Consider the following 19,838-nt stretch of genomic DNA (forward strand, 5'->3'; position numbering starts at 1 on the left):
TGTTTTTTGTTTCGCAGAAACCCAATATAAAATGGAGTCCAAACGGGATAAAAACGGATGGAGAATTTTTTTTGGAATATTATGATTTTCTGGAAGTAAAATCAACGCAAAACGGTGTCCAGGGTGGCCACGAGATAGGGGGGCACGCCCTCCCCCCTGGGCGCGGCCTGGGCATTCGTGGGCCACCCGTAAGGCAGTTGACGCTCTTCTTTTGGCACAAGAAAGCTAATTTTATGAGAAAGATATGGGCGAAATATTTACCCTAATCGGAGTTCGGATCTCCGGATATTTAAGAAACGGTGAAGGGGTAGAATCTGAGAACGCAGAAACAGAGAGATAGATCCAATCTCGGAGGGGCTCTCACCCCTCCCACTCCATGGGAGCCAAGGACCAGAGGGGAAACCCTTCTCCCATCTAGGGAGGAGGTCAAGGAAGAAGAAGAAGAAGGGGGGCTCTCTCCCCCTTGCTTCCGGTGGCGCCAGAACGCCACCGGGGGCCATCATCATCACCGCGATGTTCACCAACACTGCCGTCATCTTCACCAACATCTCCATCACCTTACTCCTTCTATATCCAGCGGTCCACTCTCTTGCAACCCACTGTACCCTCTACTTCAACATGGTGCTTTATGCTTCATATTATTTTCCAATGATGTGTTGCCATCCTATGATGTCTGAGTAGATTTTCGTTGTCCTATCGGTGATTGATGAATTGCTATGATTGGTTTGAGTTGCATGTTTTATTATTGGTAGTGTCCTATTGTGCCCTCCGTGTCACGCAAGAGTGAGGGATTCCCGCTGTAGGGTTTGCAATATGTTTATGATTTGCTTATGGTGGGTCGCGTGAGTGACTGAAACACAAACCCGAGTAAGTAGGTTGTTTGCGTATGGGATAAAAGGGGACTTGATGCTTTAATGCTATGGTTGGGTTTTACCTTAATGAATCTTTAGTAGTTGCGGATGCTTGCTAGAGTTCCAATCATAAGTGCATAGAATTCCAAGTAAGGGATGATATGTTAGCTTATGCCTCTCCCTCAAATAGAATTGCAATAGTGATTATCGGTCTAGTAACGTAGTCAGTTGCTTAGGGACAATTCCACAACTCCTACCACCACTTTTCCACACTCGTTATATTTACTTTATTGCATCTTTATCTAAACATCCCCTAGTTTATATTTACGCGTTCTTTATTATCTTGCAAACCTATCCTATCACTCCTACAAAGTTCTTCTAGTTTCATACTTGTTCTAGATAAAGTGAACGTCAAGCATGCGTAGAGTCGTATCAGTGGCCGATAGGACTTGAGATAGTATTTGTTCTACCTTTAGCTCCTCGTTGGGTTCGACACTCTTACTTATCGAAAGAGGATACAACTATCCCGTATACTTGCAGGTCATCAAGACCTTTTTCTGGCGCCGTCGCCGGGGAGTCATAGCGTGGGGTGAATATTCTCATGTGTGCTTGTTTGCTTTATCACTAAGTAATTTTTATTTGTTGTTCTAAGTTGTTTTCTATCTTTAGTTATGGATATGAAACGCAAAATACCAAAAAAATTAGCTGTACTTGCTACTCATGAGGATGGGGTAACTCCTAAAACCCTCGATATTCATTATGCGAGAGATATTATATACTACTTTGATAATCCTGAGAAAACCCCATTCAACTTTATAATGGGAGACACGTTGGATCAACGTGAATACTTTAGGGATTATCGCTCGACACAAAAAGGGAAACTATTATGGGATCAATTTATTATGTTGCATTGGTATGCCTGGGCTCTATGCTTGAGATATGATATTCCTTGTTGCTCTAGGATGGAGGCTCCACACCTTCCCTTTTCATAGAAATTTAATGATAATGAAACCTTAGCTTCTTATGCTAATGGTATATATGATTACTATGATGTGGAACAAATAGAAGAATTTGTTGCTTTTAAGGCTGCTTATGAAATTGAATCTTTGTTTGAAAAGTATGAAGCTTTAGATGATGATGTTTATAGGCCTGAAAATCTTGCTATACTTAGATATTGCTATGCAAATTATGAATACAATTACTATATTAATGCATTTATGAAGAAATTCTCCGCTGTCCAAGAAGAGATTAATATTTTGCAGGAAGCTATGGAAGAAGAAATGATGAAACTGTGAGCTCATTGGATGAAAAAGATGATGAGGAGAGTGAAGAACAAAAGGAGGAAGAGCGGATTAGCTACCCGTGCCCACCTTCTAATGAGAGTAACCCTCCAACTCATACATTGTTTAATTCCCCTTCGTGCGTACCGAAGGATGATTGCTATGATCCCCTGAATTTGTCTGAAATATCCCTTTTTGATGATGCTTTCTATGCTTGTGGCCAAGATGCCAATATGAATTATGCTTATGGAATTGTTGCTATTGCACCCACGCATGATAGTCCTATTATCTTTTTGAATTCAACAAACTACACTATATCGGAGAAGTTTGTGCTTACTAAGGATTATATTGATGGGTTGCGTTTTACTACTTTACATGATGATTTTAATAGATATAATATGCATGTGCTTTTTGCTCCTACTTGCAATTATTATGAGAGAGGAACTACATCTCCGCCTCTTTATGTTTCCAACATGATGAAATTGCAAGAAACTGCTTATACTATGCATTGGCCTTTACTATGTGTGCATGAATTGTTCATTGATGACATGCCGATGCATAGGAAGAGAGTTAGACTTCGTTGTTGCATGATATATGTTACTTCGTGCTCACTACTAAATTACAAATCATTGTTAATTAAAATTGGCTTTGGTATACCTTGGGATCCGGGTGGATTCATTACTTGAGCACTAAATGCCTAGCTTAATGGCTTTAAAGAAAGCGCTGCCAGGGAGACAACCCGGAAGTTTTATAGAGTCATTTATTTCTGTTGAGTGCTTTCATATAGTTTAAAAACACAAAAATAAAGAGGGGAACTCAAAAAATTTTCAAAAAGGAAAGTGAAAGTGAGAAAGACAAGCATTGTTGAAGTGGGAGCTAGCCTTGAACTTTGTTCATGCTCACGGAAACTTTGTGAATATTGATTACAGAAACTTTTCAAAAAAAATAATTATCCCCTTGTATATTTCCATTGTATTATAAAAATAATGTGCCAAGGTTTGCCTTTAGGATGTTTACAATGCTTGTTGGTTTGTATGGTGCATGACAGAAACTTAGGCTGTAGTGCGCGATTTTACCTTTTTAACTGGAATGTAAATTGGTTCTGATTCCTTCTGCACTGTCTTGCTAAGCAACTTGTTTATTTTTCCTAATTTTGGTAGAATTTTTGGGGTAATAGAAGTATGGTGGATGTTCAGATTGCTATAGACTGTTCTGTTTTTCACAGATTCTGTTTTTGATGCATAGTTTGCTTGTTTTGATGAATCTATCAATTTATATCAGTGGATTAAGCCATGAAAAAGTTATATTACAGTAGACACAATGCAAAAACAAAATTTTAATTGGTTTGCAACAGTACTTATAGTGGTGATTTGCTTTATTATACTAACGGATCTTACCGAGTTTTCTGTTGAAGTTTTGTGTGGATGTAGTGTCTAATCGAGGATGTCTCGATATGAGGAAAAGGAAGAGAGGCAAGAGCTCAATATTGGGGATGCCCGAGGCACCCCAAGTAAATATTCAAGGAGACTCAAGCATCTAAGCTTGGGGATGCCCCGGAAGGCATCCCCTCTTTCTTCAGCAAGTATCGGTATGTTTTCGAATTCGTTTCGTTCATGCATTATGTGCAAGTCTTGGAGCATCTTTTGCATTTAGTTTTCATTTTTATTTTATGCACCATGCTGGTATGTGATAGTCCTTGGTTTATTTATAGAATGCTCATTGCACTTCACTTAAATCTTTTGAGTATGGCTTTATAGAGAGCTTCATGTGCTTCACTTATATCATTTGAAGTTTGGATTGCCTGTTTCTCTTTACATAGAAAACCGCCATTTGTAGAATGCTCTTTTGCTTCACTTATATTTGTTAGAGAGTGGGCATATCTTTTTTTAGAAAGAAATAAACTCTCTTGCTTCACTTATATCTATTTAGAGAGATGGCAGGAATTGGTCATTCACATGGTTAGTCATAAAATCCTACATAAAACTTGTAGATCACTGAATATGATATGTTTGATTCCTTGCAATAGTTTTGCGATATAATGATGGTGATATTAGAGTCATGCTAGTGGGTGGTTGTGGATTGTAGAGACACTTGTGTTGAGGTTTGCAAGTCCCGTAGCATGCACGTATGGTAACCGTTGTGTGACAAATTTGAAGCATGGGGTGTTTCTTTGATTGTCTTCCTTATGAGTGGCGGCCGGGGACGAGCGATGGTCTTTTCCTACCAATCTATCCCCCTAGGGGCATGCGTAGTAGTACTTTGCTTAGAGGGATAATAAAATTTTGCAATAAGTATATGAGTTCTTTATGACTAATGTGAGTCCATGGATTATACACACTTTTACATTTCCATCATTGCTAGCCTCTTCGATACCGCGCATTGCCCTTTCTCACCTCGAGAGTCGGTGCAAACTTCGCCGGTGCATCCAAACCTGTGATATGATACATTCTATCGCACATAAGCCTCACTATATCTTCCTCAAAACAGCCACCATACCTACCTATGATGGCATTTCCATAGCCATTCCGAGATATATTGCCATGCAACTTTCATCATCATCATATTCATGACTTGAGCATTCATTGTCATATTGCTTTGCATGATCATAAGATAGCTAGCATGATGTTTTCATGGCTTGTCCATTTTTGATGTCATTGCTACGCTAGATCATTGCACATCCCGGTACACCGCCGGAAGCATTCATATAGAGTCATATCTTTGTTTCAGTATCGAGTTGTAATATCGAGTTGTAAGTAAATAAAAGTGTGATGATCATCATTATTAGAGCATTGTCCCAAAAAAAGGCCACAAAAAGGAAAGGCCAAAGAAAAAAAATAAAAAAAAAATAAAAAGAAAAAAATAAAAATAAAAAATAAAAAATAAATAAAAAGGGGCATTGTTACTATCTCTTTTTCCACACTTGTGCTTCAAAGTAGCACCATGTTCTTCTTGTAGTGAGTCTCATATCTTGTGCTTCAAAGTAGCACCATGTTCTTCATATAGATTGTCTCCTATGTTGTCACTTTCATATACTAGTGGGAATTTTCATTATAGAACTTGACTTGTATATTCCAACGATGGGCCTCCTCCAATGCCCTAGGTCTTCATGAGCAAGCAAGTTGGATGCACACCCACTTAGTTTCTTTTGTTGAGATTTCATACACTTATTGCTCTTAGTGCATCCGTTGCATGGAAATCCCTACTCCTCGCATTGACATCAATTGATGGGCATCTCCATAGCCCGTTGATTAGCCGGGTTGACGTGAGACTTTCTCCTTTTTTGTCTTCTCCACATAACCCCCACCATCATATTCTATTCCACCTATAGTGCTATATCCATGGCTTGCGCTCATGTATTGCGTGAGGGTTGAAAAAGCTAAAGCGCGTTAAAAAGTATGAACCAATTGCTCGGCTTGTCATCGGGGTTGTGCATGATGGGAGCATTTTGTGTGACGAAAATGAAGCATGCCAAACTGTATGGTTTTGTACGGATAAGCTTGCTTTGGCCTTGTTGTTTTGAAAAGACATGATTGCTTTATTGGTATGCTCGAAGTATTATTGTTTTTATGTCAAATGATAGACTATTGCTTTGAATGACTCGTGTCTTAATATTCATGCCATGATTAGACATATGATCAAGATTATGCTAGGTAGCATTCCACATCAAAAATTATCTTTTTTATCATTTACCTACTCGAGGACTAGCAGGAATTAAGCTTGGGGATGCTGATACGTCTCCGTCGTATCTATAATTTTTGATTGTTCCATGCCAATATTATTCAACTTTTATATACTTTTGGCAACTTTTTATACTATTTTTTGGGACTAACATATTGATCCAGTGCCCAGTGCCAGTTCCTATCTGTTGCATGTTTTTTATTTCACAGAAACCCAATATCAAACGGAGTCCAAACGGGATAAAAACGGACGAAGATTTTTTTTGGAATATTTATGATTTTCTGGAAGTAAAATCAACGCGAAACGGTGTCCAGGTTGGCCACGAGACAGGGGGCGCGCCCTCCCCCCTGCGTGCAGCCTGGGCTCTCGTGGGCCACCCGTAAGGCGGTTGACGCTCTTCTTTTGGCACAAGAAAGCTAATTTTATGAGAAAGATCTGGGCGAAAGATTCACCCCAATCGGAGTTACGGATCTCCGGATATTTAAGAAACGGTGAAGGGGTAGAATCTGAGAACGCAGAAACAGAGAGATAGATCAAATCTCGGAGGGGCTCTCGCCCCTCCCACGCCATGGGAGCCAAGGACCAGAGGGGAAACCCTTCTCCCATCTAGGGAGGAGGTCAAGTAAGAATAAGAAGAAGGGGGCTTGCTCCCCCTTGCTTCACCATCACCGCGATCTTCACCAACACCGCCGTCATCTTCACCAACATCTCCATCACCTTCCCCCTTCTATATTCAGCGGTCCACTCTCCCGCAACCCGCTGTACCCTCTACTTGAACATGGTGCTTTATGCTTCATATTATTTTCCAATGATGTGTTGCCATCCTATGATGTCTGAGTAGATTTTCATTGTCCTATCGGTGATTGATGAATTGCTATGATTGGTTTGAGTTGCATGTTTTATTATTGGTGCTGTCCTATTGTGCCCTCCGTGTCGTGCAAGTGTGAGGGATTCCCGCTGTAGGGTTTGCAATATGTTTATGATTTGCTAATGGTGGGTTGCGTGAGTGACTGAAACACAAACCCGAGTAAGTAGGTTGTTTGTGTATGGGATAAAAGGGGACTTGATGCTTTAGTGCTATGGTTGGGTTTTACCTTAATGAATCTTTAGTAGTTGCGGATGCTTGCTAGAGTTCCAATCATAAGTGCATAGAATTCCAAGTAAGGGATGATATGTTAGCTTATGCCTCTCCCTCAAATAGAATTGCAATAGTGATTATCGGTCTAGTAACGTAGTCAGTTGCTTAGGGACAATTCCACAACTCCTACCACCACTTTTCCACACTCTTTATATTTACTTTATTGCATCTTTATCTAAACACCCCCTAGTTTATATTTACGTGTTCTTTATTATCTTGCAAACCTATCCTATCACTCCTACAAAGTTCTTCTAGTTTCATACTTGTTCTAGGTAAAGCGAACGTCAAGCGTGCGTAGAGTCGTATCAGTGGCCGATAGGACTTGAGAGAGTATTTGTTCTACCTTTAGCTCCTTGTTGGGTTCGACACTCTTACTTATCGAAAGAGGCTACAACTATCCCGTATACTTGCGGGTCATCAAGCCCCACCAAGAGCAACCAATGTCGCCCCTCAACCGGTGATGCTCTCCTTGCCACAACAGCTCTCATGTGCTTCCCCCAAAGAACCTAATACTCCTAATGTACCGGCTGATGCATCAACCTGTGATTAGCCGGCCCGACTATGTGTCGTACATGCCATGTCATCATCCTCCCCAGAGCAGCCAGTGGCAAGGCCTGTAACCGTTCAAGATGCACCACCTATTTAGATGCTGGCCGCTAAAGCAGCGGGAGGAGACCGAGCTGCAACACATGCTCAATAGACCAACCTGGTGGAATGGACTGCTAAGTAGTCTAATGCTTCGGAACCGCCTGCTAAGCAGTCTGTACGTCCAGAACTGACTGCTCATCAGTCCGTCAGTCCGCAGCCACATGATAAGCATACCAATGCGTCAACACTTCCTGCTCAGCAAACCAATGCGTTGGCATGGCCTCCTCAGCACACCGACAAGTGCGCAGAAACCCGACATAGCTTCAACGCATCGTCAGCAGTCCGACGCCTCTACTCCTGTAGCCCAGCGGCCTGTCACAGCAGCACCGCCAGCTTAGCGGTCTAGCATAGATAAACCGTCTGCTAAGCAGTCCGTCGAAGCTTCACCATGTGCTCGATAGTCTACCTTGCAGCCAACCAGACGTTCTACTAGAAATGCTGCAAGTACCAAGAAGGAAGCGGCCAAAAGGACTGCACCCACGAGGAAGTGCGCCGGGAGAGAGAAGAGGAAACGGAACGATTGCCTCTTACTTAAAGCACTCATAGCCCAGAACCAAATTGTCGGGGAAACTGATCCAAGAACACCTATGGGACCGGCGGACCGAGCCCCTTTCGGTTTGGCGGGGGGCGTTGGTCGCACGAAGAGCAGATCGAGGCGAGGCACACGAGCAGTTTACCCAGCTTCGGAGCTCTCCGGAGAGATAACACTCCTACTGCTGCTTGTCTGATTCTATTATGTTCTTGCTCGAGAGAGAGCTAAATGTTTTTTTGGCTTCCCAATGAACCGAACCCTTTCTACGTTGCGCATGGGCCTCCTATTATACGCTAAAGGGGTCACCGACAGGTGGCAACGTAGACGAGGGCAAAAATGTAAAAAGAGAGGTGGTTGGTACATCTACCTGTACAGTGTATCCTACCTAACCCTGACGGCAGGGGCCAAAGGCAGTAAATGCCCGTCTGCGTCTCCCAAACAGTGCAGAAAGGGACCGTCAGGGGCGCCACCGCCTACCACGATGGTGATCTTGTCAGCATCGCATGCCACCGCGCACCCCTGGCTGCACAGCCTCCCGCCACGCGTGCCTGGAAAAGCCCTCAGGGCGACACATTGGTGGATGCGCTGGAGCGCGGGCATAGAGTGGCCGCCTGCCGCGGCCGTTGTCTTGTCGGGCCCGGAAGCTTGTCGCTCGCCGAGCCTTGCCGGGACGCGCGGCGCGTCGCGGCAAGTTCCTTGAAATGCCTTGGTTGGCCTTCCCGGCAAGCTCCTCTTGCCGGGGCCTTGTCTCCTGAGCTTAAATACTTTGTTCTTGAATGGCTCCAAAGGAACCATGGAGGACCTTGGCGGTCGCCCGACAAGTCTTGCCGCGGGGTGCTGCAACTGCCCGTGCACAAGTTCGGGATACTAGGGTACCCCTATTCTAGTACACCGACAGGAGCCCCCGGGCCTGGGCCATACACGGTGCCGAGCGCTGTTGGGCCAGGCCCAAAACAAGGCACGGGCACACGCGGCCTGGGTTACGCCGTATCTGACTCCGTATCCACCGCGCCCTCCCTAACGGCACGCGTCAAATGCGGCGTCGTGGGAGAGATCGTGGGTGGTTTCTTTATTCGGAAGGGCGAAACGTCCGCCCCCTCCCTCTTTATAAGCAGGGGAAACAGGGGCAGTTCGTTCCCCCTCGCTGGTTGCTACTACTACATCTTCACAAACCTCCGCCGCTCCCCCCTTCTTCTCCAAGCCGAGAGAGAGCAGCGCTCCGCCTCCCATTGCCACCAGCATCACCAACGCTGCCGATCTCCCTCACCACCTTCGCCATGGCTCCAAAAGCCGACAAGGGGAAGGGCGTGAAGTCGGCCGAGGCGCAGCGGCTCGCGGCGCTGCGGAAGGAGCGGGCGGTCTTCTCCCCCCAGCTCGGCGCGAAGGAGCTGAGGGAGTACTTCTACCTCTTCTGGTCAACGGAGACGCGAGCGCATCCGCGCACGAGGGTACTCCCAGCCGCCGCTTCGGAACTGGCTCCAAATGGCTACCCATTCTTCGCGTTGTTCTTCTATTGCAGGCTCTGCCCGCCCTTCTCGGAGTTCTTCTGTGACATAATGAACACCTACGGGCTCCGCCTCCTTGATTTCACTCCCAACGCCGTTCTGACCATGGCAGTTTTCGCACATTTGTGCGAAAACTTTGTCGGAGTCCATCCCAATGTAGCCCTTTTCCGCCACTTCTTCATGCCTCGGGTCGAGAGAGGAGAGCCGATTGCCGGAGGGATCGCCTGGATCTCGAGAGTCGGCAAGAAGGAAGCGTATCTGGAGGGTGAGCTCCGCAGCAAGTGGGAGGAGTGGAGAGCGGAGTGGTGTTGGATCATCGAGGAGAACCCGCAGCCGTTCACTGCCCTGCGCCAAGCCCCCATAGTGCATGGTAATTATTGGAGCAACGTCGCCCCGGAAGACGAGAGGCTGAAGATCGCCATCACCAGGATCCTTCGCCTTAGGCTTGTCGGGCTCACTGTAGGCGCTGTCGGCGCAGATTTCCTTCGCCGCCGCATCGCCCCCCTGCAGGAGAGGGGGAGACCCGCCTAGGAGTTCAAGAACTCGGCGGACATCATGAGGCTGCGGCCGGGCCTCAACTTCAATTTCACCGTCCTGGAGCTGGATGCGATGCCCCTGGAGTTGTTCAAACGAGATCCCCAACATCCATTCACGCTGCCGAGGAGTGTCGTTCCACTGTGCAACAATTCGTCGCTTGACCGGATCCGCGCGATGATGTCGTTGTGCGATTCACACGGAATCGCCCCAACTTGGCAAGAACCTGCGGATGACGTCGTGCAAGCGTTCTTTGATGACTTGGTAGAAGTGTCGTCCGTGCCGACGAACAGAAGAGGCTCACCCTCGACACTACTGACGAGGAGCTGCAGCGCATCGCCACTAGGGCGGAAGAGGCTGCGGCAGCAGCTGCCGCGGGCGCGTTCGGGTTCACCGTGGAGGAGGCAGAGGTAGCAGAGGCGGCAAGCCTTGCCGAGCACGAGGATTTCGCCGACGAGGAAGATCTTGCCAGCCCTGAAGCTGAGCCGAGCGAGCCCGACGAGGAAGAGCCTGAGCCTTCAGACAGCTTGCCGCAGGCGGAGCCCCCGGCCCCGCCAAGAAGGTGTCTCTGCAGGGCCGGGGACGTAGCGGGGCGGCAAATGAGCCAACAGCCGCCCAGCCGTGCGACATGCTCTACCGCGGCAAGTACTGTTGCCACGGGAGCGCCTCACGCTACTGCGGCAACTGGAGCGGGATCTTCCCGGTCCACCGCTACCATCCCTGCCAAGCGGGCAAGGGAACCTACTCCTCCGCCTCGCCGCACCGGAGGGGAGCCAGACTTCGACCTCTCCGCGCTCAGCTCCGACTAGGAAGAGGAAGAGTAAGTTTCTTTGGTGCTCTTGTAGTTCTTCAATTCTTGCTATTTTTGTCTTGTATCTGACTTGCTTCAATCTGAACCTATTCCTTTTTAGGACGCTGGCCCAGAGAGCAGCGAAGAGAGCCAAGGCCTCGGTGATTGTCATTGAGGATGATCCCACCGTGTCAGCAGGGGCTGAGTCTGAGACCACCTTGACGGACCCGGCAACTACTCCCCAAAGCAGCCCCCAGCGCAACCCCCATCGTAAGTTCATAGTTTGCTTCCTGCTGTCAGGTGCACATGAGTGCTTTTTCCTTTGCTGATATCTTGACTATTGGATTTGCGTAGGAGCAGAGCAGCTTCACTAGGAGGGCCCGGAAGCCGCTCCCGAAGCGTCATCTGCTTCAACTACGCCGCCAAGGGAGGATCCCCCCGGCAAGGGAGCGTTCTCCGGCAAGGGAGAATTCTCCGGCAAGGGGTAGTTCTCCGGCAAGGGGTAGCACTAGTGATCCTGCGGTGGTTGAGACCGCAACCGCAGATCCCAGCTCAGGTAATCCACTTGCTTAAGAACTTCCCTTGGGTTTTTCTTCTTCTGATTTTCTCTTTGAGTATTTGCTTGATTCTCCTCCTTCCGTGCATCAGATCCACCTGCCGCGGAGCCAATGGAAACCGAGGCCGCCGGCGAGGAGAACGCGCGCAGCAACGCCAATGACGCCGCTGCCACCGAAGGAGAAGCCGGTGCTGACGAGCCCGCCGGAGAAGAGGCCGCCAAGGCTGCTGCCGCAGAAGCAGGCGAGGGGTCTGGCGATCACACTAACGGCCCCGAGGCCGCAGGAGCGCCAGGCGCTGCACCGACCGCCGATCCCTCTACCGCTGCTGCAGCGTCAAGCTCCGAAGAGCCCCAGCCCGACGCCTATCTGAAGGCCGGCGATGGCATCTTCATCAAGCTTCCCTGGGCGTCAAGCTCCAGGGCGCCGGTCGAAGGGGAGAATTTCGATGAAGAGCTGCTCGCCTCCGCGGGGCTGTCGTTGGTTGATGCGCCAAGCAGCAGCAGTGGCGAGCCTGAGGAGGAGCAGCTGCTACGGAAGCTGCTGTCACTCTACCGCGCCCGACAAGCCAAGTTGGCTTCCCGGGAAGCACTTGTCGCGAAGGCGGGAGTGGATATGGAGAAGCGCGCGGAGGAGCTCCGGGGCCTCAACCAAGAAGCTCTCCGGTCCCTGGCACAGGAGCGGGAGAGACTCGCCGAGGAGCGTACGGCCTTCCTTCTCGAGAAGGCCGAAGCTGAGGAGGAACAAAGGCTTGCTGCCGAGAAGCAGTCCGCGTGAGAAGGCGAGTTGGTGCAGCGGAAGGCCAACCTTGACAGCTACGAGGAGGAGCTCGTCGCGTGCGAGGAAACACTTGGCGGGGCTCTCAAAGAAGCAAGGGATGCTGCCGCAACTACAGAGGCCGCCAAGAAGGAGCTGGAGACGAGGGTGACGCAGTTGGAGGCCAGCCTCAAGACGAGCGGCGAGGAGCTTGCTGTGCTCAAGCGCGAGCGCGAGAAGGATGCTGCTGCTCATGGTGAGCTGCAGGGTCTTCTCGCTGAAAGGAGCAAGGAGCTCAGCGCCGCCAAGGACTCCAACGCGGATCTCGAGTTGAAGCTGGCTACGCTGACTCAGACGCTGGACGGTGCCAAGGAGCGAGAGAAGACTTTGTCGGAGAAGATCAAGGCCGACGATGCGCTGCTGGCGAGCATCGCCGTTACCCAGAACTCATTTAGGGAGACGGTGGAGCACTGGACCGAGGGTCTGGTGAATATCGCCGCAGTCATCGACGGGGAGCTGGCGCAGCTGGGGATGGAGGACTTTGGGTATTCTTCCGACGAGCATCTCCAACCCAGCGCCAAGCTCAGCTTGTTCTTCAAGGGCGTGGCGACGGCACTCTAGCGACTCCGGGAGAAGATCCCCAAGCAGCTGGCCGACGAGTCGCGCAAGATCTGTGCAGGAGCTCTCCAGAAGGTGCTGATGAAGGTGGCCTTCCGCAATCTAGGCCTCAACCTCACCAACGTCCTCAAATCCTTGCCGCGGATGCCGATCGGGAAGCGCTCAAGGCCCTTGTCGCACCCATTGTGGACAAGGTGAGCGAGATCAGGAGGGTTGAGGGCGATCGCGTAGATTAGGCCGCCCGTTTCTTCTTTTCCCTTGTCGCTGCTAATCATGTTATGAAAACAGTCTGTTAGAGCTGCGACAAGCTATCTTGTAATATAACTCTATTTCTGGTATCGACTGCTAGGTTATTCCCTTTACTAGATTCCTTCCTTTGTATGTTTTTACCCTATGCTTTTAGGGAACTTGTCGGCACAGGCGCCCGAGCCGCGAGCGCTGAGTGCGGGACGTCAGCAGCCTGCTGGTGGTGCCGCTTCCGACAAGAAACCTTGTCGCGACTAGTTGCAGCACACTTAAGTTGTTGAGCGGACTCGAAACAAAGTAAGGGCGCAACTAGCTACGAGTTGGTTCCTCTGCGCACAGGTTTTCCATAGAAAGCACGGTCGTTCGAGGAAGATAACCTAAAAATTAAAACTAATTGCTCAAACTGTGGCAACTTAGCTTTTCTGTCGTTTGCTTCCCAGCAAGGTTTCCGTTAAGGCGAAACTTTCTTGAACGACGCCTGTTCCACATCATTATCTTCTCCTCCCCCCCGGCAAACTTGTGCGCGAGGGAATCTTCCTTGGGAATCTTCCTTCCTTTGAGAAAAAGAAAGAAGAGAAAATAACGATGTGGAGCCTTACGGCTCGTTATCGCTTACCGGGGATTGGTGCTGCACAAGGTGTCAGATAACGCATGCAAGAAAGAATGTAATGCATGAAATTGACAAGATGTGCGGAGCACATGAGCTTTAATTATGCACGGGATCTGCGCCCAGCTTTGTACAAAGGATTACATGCAACATCGGCAAGACTTGTACAAAAGGTGGTTGCCGGAACGGGTTCCGGCAACCGCGCCCTATGGGTAAAACTTACGAAGATGCTCAATGTTCCAGGAGTTGCTCATCGGAATGCCATCTTCGGTCTCAAGGCGGACAGCGCCGGGCCTAGTGACTCGTTTCACCCGGTAAGGACCTTCCCACTTCGGCGTCAACTTGTTGGAATTCTTGGCGGACTGAACGCGCCGAAGAACAAGGTCGCCTTCCTTGAAACTTCTGGCATTAACTTTGCGGCTATGGTAGCGGCGCAAAGCTTGCTGGTATCGAGCAACTCGTACAGCAGCCTGAAGACGGTCTTCCTCAAGGAGCAGCGCGTCATCTTGTCGTAGCCGCTCTTGCTCAAGCTCATCATAAGCGAGCACTCAAGGTGACCCGTATACGAGTTCTGTGGGGAGAACTGCCTCTGCTCCCTAGACTAGAGCGAAAGGTGTCTGGCCAGTGGCTTGATTTGGCGTCGTCCTGATCGACCAAAGAACCACCGGCAGCTCCTCGATCCAGTTCCGCCCGCACTTGTGCAGACTGTCAAAAGTCCTGGTCTTGAGCCCGCGCAGCACTTCAGCATTTGCCCTCTCCGCTTGACCGTTGCTTCTCGGATGAGCAACAGAAGCGAAGCAGACCTTGGCGCCAAGATCTTGGACGTACTGCATGAAGGTGCGGCTCGTGAATTGTGTGCCGTTGTCGGTGATGATCCTGTTAGGGATCCCGAAACGGCAAACAATTGACTTGAGGAACTTGACTGCTGACTGTGCTGTCACCTTCCTCACTGGTTGCACTTCCGGCCACTTTGTGAACTTGTCGATTGCAACGTACAAGTACTCAAAGCCCCTGACAGCTCGGGGAAAGGGGCCGAGGATATCGAGCCCCCAGACCGAAAATGGCTAGGATAAAGGGATCGTCTGGAGAGCTTGAGCTGGTTGGTGTATCTGTTTGGAATGGAACTGGCACGCTTCACACTTGGTTACTTGTGCAGTTGCATCCTGGAGGGCTGTCGGCCAAAAGAAACCTTGCCGGAACGCTTTGCCGGCAAGTGCTCTTGCGCCAATGTGGTGACCACATATGCCTCCATGTATCTCTGCCAACAGCTTTTGTCCTTCTTCCCGGTGAATACACTTCAATTTCACACCGTTGAGTCTTCTTCTGTACAGTGTGCTGTCGACAAACTAGTACATACTTGACTACCGGGCTACTTTTTCCGCTTCTTCTTGCTCTTTGGGAAGTTCTCCTGTCTGAAGAAAACGGACAATCTGCTGTGCCCATGTTGGAGCTTGCGGCTCGACAACAAGGACTAAAGGCACATCTGCTGTTGCGGGAACATCTGCTTCTACGGCGAGAACCTGTGGCTCAGCCGGAGCTTGATGTTCCCCGGCAAGCTTGCTGGAGCAAAACTTGTCGGGAGCGTCTGCTACGATGGAACAAACCATAAGGCTTGCCGGAGCAGACTCCTCCTCAGCACCCTTGGCGTTGATCTTGGCGGCGGCTTCAGGGAGCTCTGCCGGGGAGCTCTGCCGGAAAATAGTCACCAGAAATCAACTTCCTCTTTTTGCTCTGTCCAGTTGATGGTGTTATGGATGGTTGAGTCAGCTTGAGCACAAAGATCCCTGGTTCCACAGGTAACTTTAGTGCGGCGCACTTTGACAGGCTATCGGCAATGTCGTTCTGAGCTCTCGAAACATGTTCCATTTGTAGGCCGTCAAAGTGCTCTTCTAGCTTTCTCACTTCATCAACATAGGCTTCCATCAGCGGACTCTGATAATTCTTATTCACTTGGCGGATGACAAGCTGTGAGTCACCCGTGATAATGAGCTTCTTGATCCCAAGGTCTGCTGCGATTCTGAGACCGGCAAGCAAACCTTCATACTCTGCAGTATTGTTCGTTGCTTGCTCCTTGGGAAAGTGCATCTGGACTACGTACTTGAGGTGCTCTCCGATGGGTGCGATAAGCAACACGCCCGCACCGGCGCCTTGCAGCGAGAAGGCACCATCAAAGTACATCAGCCACTCTTTGCTCGCTTCCTTGACGGGGATGCTCGTCTCTGGAGTTTCTTCATCTGGTGTTGGCGTCCACTCTGCTATAAATTCTGCCAATGCTCTGCTTTGGATAGTTGAAGTGCTCTCAAACTTGTTGCCAAAGCTTGACAGTTCCAGTGCCCACTCGACAATCCTGCATGTTGCTTCTGGGTTTTGCAGTATCCTCTTCAGCGGAAAACGAGTGACGACTGCGATCTCATGTGCTTGGAAGTAATGGCGCAGCTTTCTCGAGGCCATGAGGAGGCCGAAAAGCAATTTCTGCACACCAGAGTACCTTGACCTAGCCCCCTACAGAAGGGAACTGACAAAGTAAACTGGGCGCTGCACAATTCTCTTCTGCATCTTCTCATGCTCCTGCGCAGATCCATCCTTGTCGGGACCAGAGCTTGTCGGCGAAGCCCCCTGCTTGTCGCTGGATGCATCTGCCGTGGTTGCTGGCTCATCATCCGCCTCCCTCTCCGCCACTAACGCAGCACTAACCACTTGATTGGTCGCCACTATATACAGCAGCAACTTCTCTTGTGGTTTAGGTGCAACAAGTGTTGGAGTGGAGGACAGGTATCTCTTCATGTCCTGCAGCGCAGCCTCCGCCTCTGGAGTCCATTTCATTGGATCCGCCTTTTTCAATATTTTGAAAAATGGCAGGGCGCGCTCAGCAGATCTGGAGATGAACCTGCTGAGAGCAGCCACGCAACTGGCAAGCCTTCGCACATCCTTGACGCGCTTTGGTGCTTCAATCTGCTCAATGGCCTTGATCTTGTCGGGATTGGCTTCAATTCCCCGCTGAGACACAAAGAACCCGAGAAGCTTGCCGGAGGGGACTCCAAACACGCACTTCTCGGGGTTAAGCTTGAGGTTGATCTTGCGCAGATTTGCAAATGTTTCGTCTAAATCTTGAATCAGGGTCGCCCTGTCCTTGCTCTTGACCACTATGTCATCCATGTAGGCTTCCACATTTCTGTGCATCTGCGGCTCAAAAGCATGGTGGACTACCCTTGCAAATGTTGAACCAGCATTCTTTAAACTGAAAGGCATCCGTACGAAACAGTACGTGCCACACGGGGTGATGAACGCGGTCTTCTCCTCATCCTCTTCTGCCATGAAGATCTGATGGTATCCTGAGTATGCATCTAGAAATGAAAGCAAGTCACATCCGGCTGTGGAGTCAACAATCTGGTCAATGCGCCGCAAGGGAAATGGGTCTTTGGGACAAGCTTTATTGACATCGGTAAAGTCGATACAAAGCCTCCATTTCTCGTTAGCCTTGCGCACGACAACATGATTGGCCAACCACGTGGGATGGAGCACTCCTCTAACAAGGCCTGCTGCATCCAATTTCTTGATTTCTTCTGCGATGAATTCTTGGCGCTCCACTGCCTGCTTCCTGACTTTCTGCTTGACGGGCCGCGCATGAGGACAGACGGCTAGGTGGTGCTCAATTACTTCCCTGGGAACACCAGGGATGTCAGACGGTTGCCATGCAAACACATCGACGTTCGCCCGCAGGAAAGCAACGAGTGCGCTTTCCTATTTGGGGTCGAGAGTGGCGTTGATGGTGAAGGTACCACCAGTGCCGTCCTCCTTGGCGGACACCTTCTTGGTTTCTGGTGGAGCTGCCATCGCCTTCTTACACTTGCCGGTGGAGCCCGATGGTGCGTCCTCGACGGTAGCGCCGCACTCGGAAGAGGTGAGCTTACCGGAGTGGGCATCAGAGCTCTTGCCGGAATTGGTCTTCTTCTTCCCCTCGGGAGCTTCAGCGGTAAGTGACTTGCGATCTGTTGCGGCTGCTGCTTCCCGGTAGATCTTGTCGGCATAGATAAGAGCATCCTTCTTGTCGCCAGGGATAGAGATGACACTTATCGGGCCTGGCATCTTCAGTACGTTGTATGCATAGTGAGAGGCTGCCATGAACTTGGCGAGCGCTGGACGCCCAAGTATCCCATTATAAGGCAATGGAAAATAAGCAACATTGAAAGTGACCCTCTCAGTCCTGAAGTTCAACTCGCTGCCAAATGTTACCGGCAATGTGATCTTTCCCTTCGGCTTGCTCCTTCCCGGGTTGATTCCTTGGAACGTGCCGGTCTCTTCGAGCTCGCTGTCAGGGATCTGGAGTTTCTGGAGCACCGCGGAGGAGATCAGATTCAAGCCGGCCCCGCCATCAACTAACATCTTAGTGACCTTGAGGTTGCAGATAGTTGGTGAAACCAACATCGGTAAGCACCCGACCGCAGTTATGCGATCAGGGTGGTCCTCAATATCAAAGATGATAGGCGTGCTGGACCATTTCAGAGGCTTGCGTGACTCGACGGGTGGTTCTGCTGCATTAACTTCCCGCACCCACTTCTTGAGCTGGCGGTGCAAAGTATGCAGAGAAGCACCACCGTCAACGCACAGGACCACTGTGGCCTTCTGGAACTCCTGCTCATCGGTCTCGTCATCATCCATATCTTCGTCGTCGTCGTCTTCATCCTTGTCGCGGCCACGGGGAGGTCTGTCTCCTTGCCGCTGCTTGGCCTTGCCACGGCGTCCTCCTCGGCCGGGACGTTTCTTGCCAGATCCTCCAGCACCTTCATGGGCTTTCTCCTTGTCGCGCCGCTCGTATTCAGCCTTTTGCTGCTCAACACGCTGCTCGACCTTCTTGCAGCTCTGGAGGTCATGGCCCTTGGTGCGGTTGATCTTGCAGCACTGCTTGTTGGTGCCGTCCTGCTTGTCAGCGGCCGCCACAGCCTCTGCGGCAGTCTCCTTGCCGGAGCCACCCGCTTTGGCTTTCTTGGTGCCACCTCCGTTGCCGGACTGCTCGACGACTAGTACCTCTTTGCCTTTCCTCTTCCTATTGTTCCGCCGCCAGTTTTTCTTTGCCGGGGCAGCATCCTCACTGTCAGATCCTCCTGCTCCTACATTCTCTCCGGAGAGTCTCCTCCCTTCCTCAGCACGTGCACACTTGTCGGCCAGGGCATATAGCTCACTGACGTCTCTGATCTTGGACATTGCCATCTCCTCTCACATCCTGCAATTCCGCATGTTCTGGTGGAACACGCTGATTACCGCGGCAGGGTGGACATCTGGGATGTTGTGCTGTACGCTGCTGAATCTTTGAATGTACTTGCGCAGGGGTTCTCCTTCCTTCTGGGCGAGCAGATGAAGGTCACTCTCTTGGCCATGAGGCTTGTGGCCGCCTGTGAAGGCGCCGACAAACTGATGGCATAGATCGGCCCAAGAGGATATGGAGTTGTCCGGCAAGTGCATGAGCCAGGATCTGACGTTGGGCTTGAGCACCAGCGGGAAGTAGTTGGCAAGGATCTTGTCGTCCCGTCCCCCGGCAGCCTGCACCGCAATGGTGTAGATGCTGAGGAACTCCGACGGATGCGTCTTGCCGTCGTACTTCTCCGGTACGTCTGGCTTGAAGTTCTTCGTGCTGGGCCACTGGACTTGCCACAGCTCACGAGTGAACGCAGGGCAACCTACCGCGTACGGCAAGTTGCCTGGTTCCCCTGGCGCATGCATGTCAACAGAGGGCCCAGCGCGCTTGTCGGATTGACGTCGTGCTTCTCTTCGGCGCTCGATGCGAGTACGAGCGTCTTCTTGCTGTCAATCGTGAAGAACTTGGCGCTGATCGCGACGGACTCGTGGATCCGACGATGCGGTGGAGTCGCTATCGAGGTGGATCCAGCGAGTCGGCGATCTTGGCCTTCGGGGTGGAGATTGCATGGTGGTTGCACCCCCACCAGTTTTGTCACCACCGGCCCGTGCCTGGCAACCCTGCCGCGGCAGCGACGTGCTCGGCTACCGTGGAGTGTCGCCGTTGGCGTAGCCGATGAGACTCTGAATGGTGGCACTCCATTCGTCGATCTTGTCCGACGTTGGAGGGTAATCCAGGAGCAGTTGAG

Source organism: Triticum aestivum, chromosome 6B, assembly GCF_018294505.1.
Source record: "Triticum aestivum cultivar Chinese Spring chromosome 6B, IWGSC CS RefSeq v2.1, whole genome shotgun sequence".
Taxonomy (NCBI): Eukaryota; Viridiplantae; Streptophyta; class Magnoliopsida; order Poales; family Poaceae; genus Triticum; species Triticum aestivum.